The 13255-nt window shown below is 38.1% G+C and overlaps 1 long non-coding RNA gene across 1 annotated transcript in view; it reads right to left on the bottom strand.

Annotated features, from left to right (window-relative positions):
- The window catches only part of LOC141397852 (uncharacterized), a 172078-nt gene that overhangs the window by 41120 nt on the left and 117703 nt on the right, over positions 1-13255 (bottom strand). The window lies entirely within an intron of this gene.

Here is a 13255-nt window from a genome sequence, read left to right as displayed (position 1 = left end):
GGCAGAACTTGGTGTGTTTGTGAACTGTACATATAAATCAATTCAACCTCATTTTCATGATCAAAATTGTAAAGGTCAAAGTGTCCATTATAATTTCTTCTCCGATTTTAGTCTACAGATATCAAACCGATCCAAATTGAAGCAAACAACCAACTAAAAAAATGTTCCTTTGATCTCAATAAACAACTTTCTAGAACATACGAACCCTGTAGAAACGGTTCTTAATGGCCAACATAGCAAACCAATTGCGATTTTTATCCCCTTTTCTCGGTTTCCGCTCCATAGATACTAAACCGTTCAAAATTCAAGAAACTATGTAATTAGTTTTACAATATTCATAAGAAGAGTTCCTACTCCAATGAAAAAACAATGGCAACCCAATTAATAATATAGGTCATGTTTGTTGAAATTAATCGCAAATTTTTTGCGAGGCATGGTCTGAAATAACTTCTGGCTAGTGTACTTTAGCAAAGTGAGACTTTTGAGACTATAGAACAATGACAGTCGTGTTTCCACTGTTAATCATCTTTAAAGTAGTATTTAACAAGATCATTCACTTCTTTTCAAACTATTGTGTAATTCCTTCTAGTGGGACATACAATGGAGAATTCTGCAACCAAGATGCTGGCAACTACATATGTAACTTTTTGTTAATATCTATAATGAGGACATTCATAGCATCATAACTTTGTACCGCAGAGCACATACTATTTTATCAAAATCACAAATGCCGAAATTGAAAAAAACTCACCTAGCAGTTCTGAACCCAAATTAGCATCACACAAGAATTCAGCTTTTCGTGTGATGGTTAACATCCTGTTGGAGATGGATTTGTGAAATGATTGCGTAGACGAATTTGACTTCATAGGTTGAATTTATATACAGAATCAAGCAAAACATGTGAGTTATAATTTAATAAGCTATAGAAGAAGACGTAAAATTCATTTCACCTACCGAATGACTTCCTTCGTTCCTGAACAGATTTTAAATCGTTCTTCTTTTAAGCTAACTTTTAAACTAACTACCTGGGCAATAAAAAATCTCATAAAATATTAAGGGAACATTAACACGTACCGATGAAATGGCACACACAAGCTCTTGGTCACTACTGCAAAGTGAGTCTAAGTGGTAGACATAAAATAAATATTCTGTCATGTTAGTGTTCACTCCGAAGTGTAATTGGAACTAACGTATTTATGTCCACATATGTAAATGTGTCAACATTAGAGTGGATGAAAGGAAAATAAATAACTATGTTGCCTAAAACAAAAACTGTTGTTTTAGTAAAATAATAAAATTGGGAAATTGAGATAGCTGAGTGTCTTTTTCTATATCTCTAATATTTGACCACTTTTGGCAACCCAACTGGGATCAATTTAAAGCTCAGAATGTCTTCATTAATATAGGTCATGTTTGTTGAAATTCACCTAACCAAAGCTGGAATATTTATCAATACAATTAAAATAAAAACAAGTGAGGAAAGGCTAAGTCAGGACGGGCCGATTATGTGATACCCTACACCTGTGCCTAAGCTTTTCACTGGTAAACATTTCTTTCAAGTAGATACCAAGCTTTTCAAACACCTTGACTTTTATACCAAATCAAAACATTAATTTTATATTTGACCATTGTCGACAATCTACTGATGAATAACTTTACAAAAGAGAAGCGAATGTATTTGTCATCAAAATAAATACTTTAGAATATTAAAATTGGAATAGCTTAGCGCATTTTCCATTAACTCTATGTTTTTCCAGCAATGCCAACACATTAGGCTCTCCCCATGAAATACGTCCAACAGAAGCAGATATATTCACATTGAAAAAAATTCCACAAATTGGAAATTGGGATATCTGAGCGTCTTTCTCCATATATCTAGTACTAGCAAAGTACCCGCTACTTCGTATGCGGAAAGGAAATATAAAAAAACAAGTGAGAACGGCGTTAAGTTGGGCCGGGCCGAACTTGTTGTACCCTCCACCACAAGTTGTATTGAAGTAAAATGGAATAATTAGTTTCCTTTCGTGTATGAAGAAGACTTAATACTAAATTTCAGCAATTTCGGTAAAACAATGTGAGGCACCATTCTATGGGGGGCTATTTCAAAACGTCGGTCTATACCGACAAATTTCTGACGGAAAGTTTTTAAACTCAAAGAAGACTAAATACCAATTTTCCTATATTTCGGTAAGAGAATGTGGCTTAAACTAAAAAATACCGAACATCAAGAAGTAAGCTTCTATGGGGATATAGGAAGACGTGGACCTATACTGATAATACTCTTGTGGAATATTTTATAACTCTTGGAAGACGAAATAACGAATTTCAGCCATATCGGTTGGATATTGACGTCACAATCTTCAGTATTACGAAAATCCGGAGGTACCCTTCTATGGGGGCTATATCGAAACGTCAGAAATGGGGCAATATGATAATAGATAATAGATAAAAAATATCTTAAATCGGGAGGTACGGCTATATGGGGGCTATATCAAAACATGGACCCAAGGACTCCATTTTCAAGTGATTCGACAGTTAAAGAGTACTGTCCTACCACTCGATCACCGAGCCACATTTTTCAGGTGTTTTAGTTTAGTGCTTTCTGTCCTCAGAAGGTAAAACATTCTTGTAAAAAAAAATAACTCAAGAACAATTTTATTATCATTTAGAAATTTTCGTAGCATTATCGTAGATATTTCAAATACCATTTCATCTCTCAGCGACCTTCATACCAAATTTCAGAATTTAAACGCATTTTATTATCGTTCATGCAATACAAAAATGCTAAAAAATTTAGTACACTTGGTACACCTGGCTGTAACTTTAAAAAATTACCGTCTTATATCATTCATGTATACCAACCGCGTTTCTCATTTCTCATTTCAGTTCCCTCAAAACCAATTATAGTACTTTACTAATATTTAAAAATTCCTGCAAACACCTTTACACAATAACAAATTGTTCCAAATTCTATACCATTCATTACTTTTCATAGTATGCATTTCCAAAGCCACATCCGTATCTTAACCCCATAGACCAATAACTCTAAGAAAAATCTAGTAAAATAATGTTTAACGAACTTCCTTTATCATATTTTCTGGAGAATAGAAAGTGTGGGTGTTATGGTTATACTCTCTGCTGGAATTTTTGGATATCACTTTACTCTCGTCCCTTTTCTTTTACTTAAAAATACATCCCTCTCTTTTTCACCCCTCTTTGGTTTTCATTTGTAGTAATTTTGATTTTATTTTCTTATTCTACCTAATTCGCATAATACTGTGCCTAAATCTTTTTATTCAATTTCACAGAAGAACATCTAAAAACTTTGACATGTGTTGTAACGGAATGTAGCCTAAAGGGTTAAAGCATTAAAACTACGTCCACATCACGTCCCTTGTGAAAATTGAACACATGTATTTTCCCAGGATATAAATATGTATGCAAATAATCTGCATTTATTTTCTCACTCAAACCAAAATTCCTTAATATTAAATAAAGGTGTTAGAAAATGGATAAAGAGGATACTCACTTCAACATACATATGTATGTATTTTGTATTGATATGTCCCTATATAAAGTGATTTTATTGTTTGTGTATTTTAAAACAGCCCTAAAGGATAAAACTTTAGTGTTTTGTTACTTTAGGTTTTGTTACTTTCATTAAGCAATTCTAATATAATGTTGTAAATAAATAAAGAAAAATAAACTCACTAAATTTCGGACAAAGCTTAACCTGCTTATTTAATATTTAAATCTGCGCCTTTAAATTGTCAATTTAATAATTCTATATTTTTTGACAAAATTACGAGGAAAAAGAGACTAGTAGACCTATAACCGTAGATATCCAATTTTTTCTTGATTTGGATTTAATCGTGAATATAAATATTGAAAAACTGTCATTATTGGTTCTGAGATAGCACGTTTGGTTAAAATATGGGTTCCGCGGGATCTTCTCAACTCATCAGAATGATAAAAACACGGAGAAGAACAATCAAAGCTGCATATGAACCTAGTCTAGCTTCAAACGCCATTAAGACGAGAAAATGTGAAATCTGTTTTAGAACTATTGAGTAAATATAGCCCCATACTCCTGAAAAACTATGTCCTTAGTAAAAAAAAAGAATGGATGTGCAATGAGTATAATAACCTCTACAAGCTTCAAATTCAAAGCAAAGGCCGTGATGGTCACCACAGTATCAAAAATGTTTGTCTAAGCGTCTGTGTCCACATTCATTCGACAGCTGGATAGATTGTTCTTAGTAGGACGGTAATGCAGCTTAAAGGAGCCAAAGGAAGCATAATCCAAGAGGCACTACAATACGCTTTGTTATAAGTTTAAAGCAATCGTCCCACAAAGTAGCTGCGGTGTGCCATCAGCTTTCAGCTGAGCGCATGTACCGTAACGGTTTCATATATCCTGTCATTACCGTCAACTCCCACTGTACTTAACACCGGTCGGTCAACATAGTGGACAAATTGAACTTCGATGTAATCAACAGCAATGACTTGTCCACTATATACCTCATTCCTGTCGCATTACTGGTCGAACGCAATGGTTTCCTCAACGAAGAGGTCGAACATCTGCCGATAGAGTACGAGTAGACTTGAGTCTGGTCCACAGTCTCTATTAAATATTGCGCTTAGTAATCTCCCTGTGCTTAGCACGCTCCAAAAACTTTATAAGCTCCCAGTAGGCTCCCACCATTTATCAAGCTCCTAGACCTTTGCAAGCTCCCTGCGCTTAACAAGATCCCTACTGTTAGCAAGCTCCATGCTCTAGCAAGTTACTTGCGGTTAGGCCGTACCAAGTCGGATAGACATTCATAGCCAGCACAATGCTTTTAGCCAGCTCCCAATAACTAATCTCTTCCCCGACAGCAACCCGAATAGCACAGAGCTCAGATACACACCGAGACGACAACCTCCAGAATGCCACTAAACCAGCTCCACACCCGACAACTGCCGAGTCGACAGCCACCGAGTAGCACAGAGCTGAGCCCCACACCCGATTCGAGTAACACTTTCGACTACCATTAAACATCTCAGGGTCGAGCAACACATCCAGTTATCTCTTACATATTGTCATCGAGTAAAAATCATCGAGCCGTAATCAACAACCCGATTGTCATTATTCAGTCAGAAATCCACAAGGATGGTTCTGGGGTGAAGGAGTACACCTTTATCTGCATGCATCAGGCTGTGGTTCTCAAAAATTAATCTAATGAAATTAAGTTAACTGCCGCAAATTCAAAAATATGTTTGATGATCTCAACCTGTGACGTAGGGGATGAAGATACCTAGGAACGGTCCTGACCGGCTTTAACATGGCAAAGTTCAGGATTTATCTTGGTCCCTCTTTCATCTCAAGTGGGCACTGACTTCCCCGTTGTGTCACCTGGGGTGTCTGCCTTTAACACCCGTTAAAGGTAGTGAGCTAAAATGTGCCGCGCGTTCACCCATAAGAACGTTAAAAGCTTGGGTTTGTAAAAAGCAGCCTACTATGAAAAAACAAATCACTGAAAAGTTGACGACCCCCGCAAACATTTTAAGGACCATGATCTGCGAATCTGCACCTGGAATGTTTGCACTCATTATAGAGAAGGTGCAGTTTACGCATTGGCAGATGTACTTGAAAAGTACAAGGACGACAACACTGCCGTACAGGAAATACGATGGAATGGGAAAGGCGTCACAACAACACCTAAAGGTGATGCACTGTATTATAGCTTCACACCAGTGAATGAAAGATTTGCTACAATTCGAATAAAAGCAAAATTTTTCAACGTTATCTGCGCTCATGCCCAAAACGAAGACAAGGACGAACAGACCAAAGATATATTCAACGAGCGCTTAGCAAATTAAAAAGGAGAATATCTTTAGCTCACCTGTAGGGAAATTCAATCTCCATAGTGAAACATCTAACAATGGAATGAGGTTGATAGACTTCGCAGCGGCAAAACACATGGTTGTTACCAGTACCAGATTTAAGCTTCTCGATATACATAAGGGCACCTGCCTGCGCCACATCAAAGAACAAGAAATCAAATTGATCATGTTGTGATAGATGGAAGACATTCACCGAGCGTGTTGGATGTACGATTGTTCCGAGGTGCAAATATATACTCGGACCACTACCTTGTTGCAGCAACGATACGTACCAGATTAAACGTAGCACATAAAATACGAACAGACACAACACGGAAGTTGGACATCGGTAAGCTACAATCACAACAAATAGCCACAGCATATTCCACTCAACTGGCCCAATTGCTTAATCAAGGCACTTCTCGTCCAGATGACATATCAGCACAATGGCAAAATGTTGCAAACAGCCGCAAAATCAGTAAAATGCGGCATATAGAGCTACTTTACAATAAGTAGCAACGCGTAGCGCACCAGAGAGATATCGGGAGAAAAGGAGATAGGAGAAACGTCTTTTCCGCAGGAAAAAGAGGGAGACGGAAAAGCGGGAGTGTGAAAAATCGAGATGTACTGGAACCAGAATGAAGTCCGAAAATTCGTCCAAAGAGTCAAGCATCAAACTGAAGGCTTTCGCACAGGCACATCCTCCTATAGAAACCAGCAATGTAATTTGGTAACTGATACAGATAGTGTGCTCAGGATATGGAAAGAACATTTTACAAAACTGTTGGTATCCAATAGCAGCGAAGACGACGAATATACCACAGACCCAATCCCAGAAGATGGTATTGAATGTGTACCGCCCAGCCAAGATGAGGTAAAGACAGCAATAAATCGGCTGAAGAATAATAAGGCAGCAGGAGCCGATGGCTTACCAGCCGAGCCGTTCAAAACCGCAGGCGACACGCTGACAAGGTGTATTCATCAGCTGGTTAGCACCATCTGACAGGAAGAACGAGTACCCGACGATTGGAACCTGAGTATCCTGTGCCCCATCCACAAGAAAGGAGATAAGACTGTATGCTCTATTTACAGGGGCATAAGTCTACTCCCTATTGCCTACAAGATCGTGTCAGGGATATTGTGCGAACGACTAATACCAATGGTCAACGATATAATTGGACCATACCAATGCGGCTTTAGACCTGGCAAGTCGACCATTGACCAGATATTTACCCTGCGGCAAATCCTTGAGGAGACCCAAGAGATGCAGATCGACACATATCACCTTTTTGTCGATTATAAAACAGCCTTCGACAGCCCGCTGCATTCAAAGGTATTCCAATCCATGCCTGAATTTGGTATCCCCGCAAAGCTCATCCGGCTTTGTAAAATGATCTGACACAAGCTCCTCAGTTAAAATAGGAAAGAACCTCTCCGAAGAGTTTTGTACCGAAAGATGTTTCAGACAAGGAGACGTGTGATCTCTTCAACATCATGCTGGAAAAGGTTATACGAGAGGCAAACGTCAAAGGAAGTGGCACAATCTACACCAATAGCCACATGTTACTTGCTTATGCTGATGATATAGACATCCAGGGACGATCAGAAGTAACTGATACCTTTATGAAGGTCGAAGGAGAGTCTGCTAAAGTGGGTCTGGCGGTAAACGGTGAAAAGACCAATTTGATGGTGTCGACGCCCAATGCATGCATTGAGCTCGGACCAACTGTGGAAGTTGGTTCCTATAATTTTGAGGTAGTAAAAGACTTCGGCTACCTCGGCACCTCCGTAAACACAACAAACGACATCAGTTGTGAAATAAAAAGAATTGTATTGGCCAACATATGCTACTTTGGTTTAAGTAAGTAAACAAAAAAAATAACACTCTACAAAACACTGATACTACCCGTGCTGATGTATGGCTCCGAAGCCTGGGTACTTGTGCAAGCAGACAAGGCAGTGCTTGGTGTGTTTGATAGAAAAATTCTTCGAAAAATCTACGGACCAATATGCGTTGACGGTGAATATCGACGTCGTATGAACCACGAGCTGTATCTGCTATACAATGACATCAATATAGTTAAACGTATCGAGATGCAGCAATTGCGTTGACTAGGCCATATCATAAGAATGGGCCAAAATGAACCCGCTAAAAAGGCGTATAAATACGGACCGCTTGGCAGTGCACGCAGAATTGGCAGGCCAAGGAATAGATGGCACAAGCAAGTGGATGAAGAGATGAAAGGGCGCGGTATTCCAGAGTGCGAAGGAACAAATAGAGAGAATTGGAGATATTCTCTTAGTTCGGCCTATGGAACAAATGCTCTGTAATGGGCCAGATAGTAATTAAGATCTCAACCTGTCCGGAACAATTGTAATTATTTATACCGTTACGACAATCGTTAATGTCGGCAATAACGTGGGCTCAGAAATGTCACCCCACACGCAAGTTCATCAGTTGTCAGCACTATGTTATGAATTTCGTTCTTCGGGTTATCATGTTGCTCGGATCGACTAAGTCGAGTACTTTACGAATGGCTAGAAACTACATTTTGTCATCCCTGGACTTTGACATAGCGGAGGTATTAATCCCTTATAGGAATGTGTGCAAGCATGGCAGGCCACTTCCCGATAGTCTATCCATTTTCACTGATGGATCAAGGATGGAAGGAGACACGGGATCTGGTAAGTATTGTGAAGAACTGAACATCATACACTAGTACAATCTTAACGCCAACTGCAGAGTTTTCCAGGCAAAAGTCTTTGCAGTGCTGAAAGCCTTAGAACTACTAGTATTAGGAACGGCGGACCTTGCAGATAGGGTAGTCAGGCTGCTCTAAAGGCGTTAGGATCCTTCAGTATTAAATATAAGACTATTCAAAGCTGTAAACCTATTTCAAAGACATGCATTTAAGTATTGTTGGGTACCAGAGTACGGCAATGTCGAGACAAATGAGACAGTTGTCTTGCTCGTCCCTGCAGACGGATTCTGACTCCTTGATGTTTTCACATTATCATTTTCCAAATTATCTCAATTATCTGCTGAAAAGACGTTTTCCGTTCTTCTTCCTACGGATTCGTCTCTCGTGTGCTACAGAACCCTTATGTGATTTCCATAGTGAAAATTGAAGCACATTAAACGACCTTTCCATTTTCTTCGAAAATTTTATTTCATAAAATATCCTCAGATAAACTTACGGTACCACCATGAGTATCGTGCTGCTATCTACATACGACGAACCCCAAGCAGGCATGCCCTTTTAATGTGCTTCAATTTTCATTGCCATAAGAGAAAGGAGCATTTTAAATAACAGATTTTAGGATTTTCTATTCCAACGAAATGCCATGTTAAGTTTTGAAATCTTGCATGTATTTGCCTAAATCTCTTTTTTTATTTTAGGTTTTGCTTTGTATTTGAATTTTTTAAGAGTTTTTCGAAAGGGTTGAACACATTAACAAACAGTGCGTCTCCTTTTGATGGACAAATTGTTGGGCAGTTGCAAATTCAAGCATAAATAACTCCACATGTTATCTATGGTGTCAGGGTTAACCAAAAAAACAAGGAATAAAGAAAACATCAGCAGGACTTGGATTGTAGAAAAGAGAAACCACAGCAACACAACATTTGTAGCAAGAATAACATTAGTTCAAAGATTTATCTTAATACGAGATACTTTGAAGAAAATCGTCTACTAACAAAATAGATACCATGGAAAGCAAAATTTTCTTTTTGGAAATTATTTTCATTTCCGTTTAAAGTTTAATTTCCCACAACAACCTTAGCATCCGTGAGACAATTATCTAGCCATTTGGGGTTTTTATTATTTTTCTACAACAAGTACCCTTGCGAAGTGAAGCATCTACTGGAGCTACAAAAATATATTTGCACTATATTCAAGTATTTATTTCCGTTAAAACAACGCGCTTTTGTTTCCTTTTTTCGTTTTGTGTATCCTTCCTTCTTTCTGGCAGAGAATTATCCAGCTAGTGCTACACTTTGCCAGAGTTTCCTAAGGTGCAGTCGTGTGGCTTAGTGTGCTTTCTTTTAATTGTCACGCTCTTTGGAGTTATTTGCTTTATATTTTCCGCAAAATTTCGCACACACATTCCTCCACATTTTCGAAATCACAACTAAGTCGCCAACATCAGCAACCGCATAACGACAATAGTCTATGTTTGATAATTTTTGACCAAACACATTAAGTGTTTTTTGGCCGATTTTATGTAATTTTAATGTCCTAATTTGGCTTCCTAAGCACTAAGGCACTCACTAATATAATGAGTGAATAAGTCAACTATATAAGTGCCTACTCGCGGGCCTATACGCACTGTATGTGTTTTTATATTCTCAGTATTTATGCTAACGAGAATATATACACTTTCATACGGGCAAAATGTGCCTCATCGAAATAATGCTTTAAGACCCCAATCGAAATCCATTTCAGACAATTTGGATTTGATTTAGCCATGTTCGTCTGTCTGGCTGGCTGGAGCGCAAGATAACTCTCGAACGGGTCAACCGATTTGGCTATCGTAATACTTTGTCTAAACTTAGTTTAAGTTTGAAGATGGGTTATATCGGTCCACCCCTTCCGCACGATAACTCTTGAAGGGAGTAACCGATTTGGCCCATACTGTACACATCGTGAAAAATCTGCCAGACTTAGATGAGGTTCCAGTATAGACTCAATCGGTCTATTACTTCGGGTACCTCCCACACAAAATTTTGGAAAAGTTCAGTTTAGGACCTGCTCTCGAATCACCCTGATTTTTGTTGTAACAAATTGCATTCACCGCCCCCATACGATGGTACACGTTTCATCTGGGTCAAGTCCATATTTCCTGAGAAAATAGCCTGAAAGGTGCAAGAAAACCTCTATAGCACCATGTGTTGTGGTTGGGGCGCAAGACAACTCTCGAACGAATAAACCGGTTCGGTCCAAAATGTGGCCTTCGTAATATTTTGTCCAAACTTAGTTAAATTCAAAGATAAGCCATATCGGTCCACTTCTTCGGGTACCTCCCCCACAAAAGTTCAAAAATGTTCGGCTAAATTGTGCGCACGATAACTCTTGAAGGGAGTGACCGATTTGGTCCATACTTTGCACATCCTAATATATCTACCAGATATAGAACAGGTTTGAATATGGACTATATTTGTCCACTCCTTCGGGTACCTCCCACACAATATTTCCGATAAGTTCACTTTAAGACCTGCTTTCGAATCACTTTGATTTCTGTTAAAGCAACTTGCATTCGCTGCCTCAATTACAACGGTAAAAGTAACAAAAGAGAAAACAGCCCAAAAGGTGTAAAAAACCTCAATGGCACCATATATAGTCGCTGGAGAGCACGATAACTTTCGAACTGATCAACCGATTTGGTCCAAAATTTGGCGTTCGTCATATTTGTCCAAACTTAGTTTCAGTTCGAAAATGGGCAAAATGGGCCGATATCGATCTTCTCCTTAGAGTACCTCAACCACAAAAGTTCAATATTTGTTTCTAAGTGGAATTTAAGGTCTGTTCGAAGATCCTTTGGAAATGTATACCGATGCTGTTTGTTGTGCTCCTGTTTACAGCCATATTATGTTTTCCGTGGACGCGATATCCATCAGAAAGATATGACTCTCACAATAAGATCCACTTCCTTAATGGACTATGTCGGTACTTTTAAGTACCTTCTCCGCAACACTTTTGAACTTTAGTCCTAATCCACATTTTTTTGGCAAGTTTAAATGACCAAAAAAGGCCACAATATTCTGAATTGATCTGTCCGTAGATGAAAGTTTCAATTGACATAGGCTGAGGGTACATCTCTGTCGGAAAAGCCGACTGATACTGTTTTGCTTGTTAACACTGAAATTGCTAATAGAATAACACATACAGGGGAAGAATTATCCCCTCCATCGTAACTTCTTATTTCCAATTTGGGAAGTTTAAAATTCTCCTGGTATTTCGAAAATAAATATAGTCGGTTTTTTATTAAGATTCATAAAATATGCCGAAAATTACTGAGAGATCAGTTTGGCAGTTTTCGAGAAACAAATAAACCAACAAACATTTATCTGTTTTATATATACATATGTTAATATCGATTAGGCAGTCATTATGCTCATTTTTATGTGAGTTCAAATGTTAGGCATTTGAATACCCTTTTAAGTGTTTTGAATGTATGGTATCCCTAATTATGAAATACTCAACTTAAATCCTGTGCGGTAATCCATTTCCTCCCGAAGGAGTTTTCAAATAGTTCCCAAGTCAAGCCAACAACGATAGTACAATGACGATCATCTGCAGGTTACCTACAATGAAGCAAAACCAACATTGCAATTCAATTTAAACCAGGTGGAAATTATTTCTTAGCGTCTGCAGCGATGTCATTGTATTGCACTTCAATACAAGTCCCATTGTATCCCATTGGTATCGTGGCTATTAATGTCAGTCGCACACAATGCCAACAACAAAATCTTAAAGCCTTTAATCCGTTTGTCTACCACAAAAGGTTGCCGTGTTATGCGAAAGCAAACAATGACACAAAAGCTTTCTCTAAAGTTGCCATGGGATACTGCATAATATCAGATTTGGCATTTACTTTCTGGGCAGCAGAAACTGAAATCAAAACAAGTAAGAAAGGAGCCGACCATTTGATACTCTACATCGCTACAACTGGGTAGGAAAATTGTATGGCAAATAATTTTGTAGAATATCTTGATCTGATACAATCACATTTTAAAGGAGTTTTTAAAGTTTCAAACGTTTTTGAAAACAGGATATTCTTTTCTTTTTTCTTCTTTTCATGCCAAAGACACTTTATACCTAAAATGGAAGGATTCCAAGGAATCTGATGTCGAATATTTCAAAACCTGTAGAAATGGACGGAACTTTATTTAGGTTACTTTATTTAGGTTACTTCCCGACGTAAACTTTCAAAACGCCGATTCGCGTGTCTCCTTTTTTTCGGTCCACTTTCATAATCTGTGCGGGGTTTCTTGTAATGTTAATTCAATTTTATTGTACTGTGTTATTGGAATCACTAAAACGTCAATAGTGAGTAATCATGGTGTAGGAGATTATACAAATGTCTGTCACTTTCATGGATGACTGCTAAAGAAGCATTTTACTGCTACCTTGACCTATTGGTTAATGAGAAATTTAATATCTATCAATTCTGTCTCCATAGAGAAAAACGGCATAATTCTGATCGACTTCCCGAAATATAAAGATGTGTTCTGTAGGGTCAAATGGAAATAACAGGGTATGCATAGGACCTCGTGGCGTTAATGTTTATAACACTCTGTGCCCCCAATACTTATTGTTAGTAATGAGTAAACAGTGGTATCTTCTTCCATCAATCAATTATACGGTTTCCTGTTAAATAAACATAAATT

Source organism: Musca autumnalis, unplaced genomic scaffold (genome assembly GCF_047663935.1).
Source record: "Musca autumnalis isolate F117 unplaced genomic scaffold, ASM4766393v1 scaffold_3, whole genome shotgun sequence".
In the NCBI taxonomy this organism is placed as follows: domain Eukaryota; kingdom Metazoa; phylum Arthropoda; class Insecta; order Diptera; family Muscidae; genus Musca; species Musca autumnalis.
Note: the sequence above shows the minus strand (reverse complement) of the source record. Positions and strands in the feature narration are given on the sequence as shown.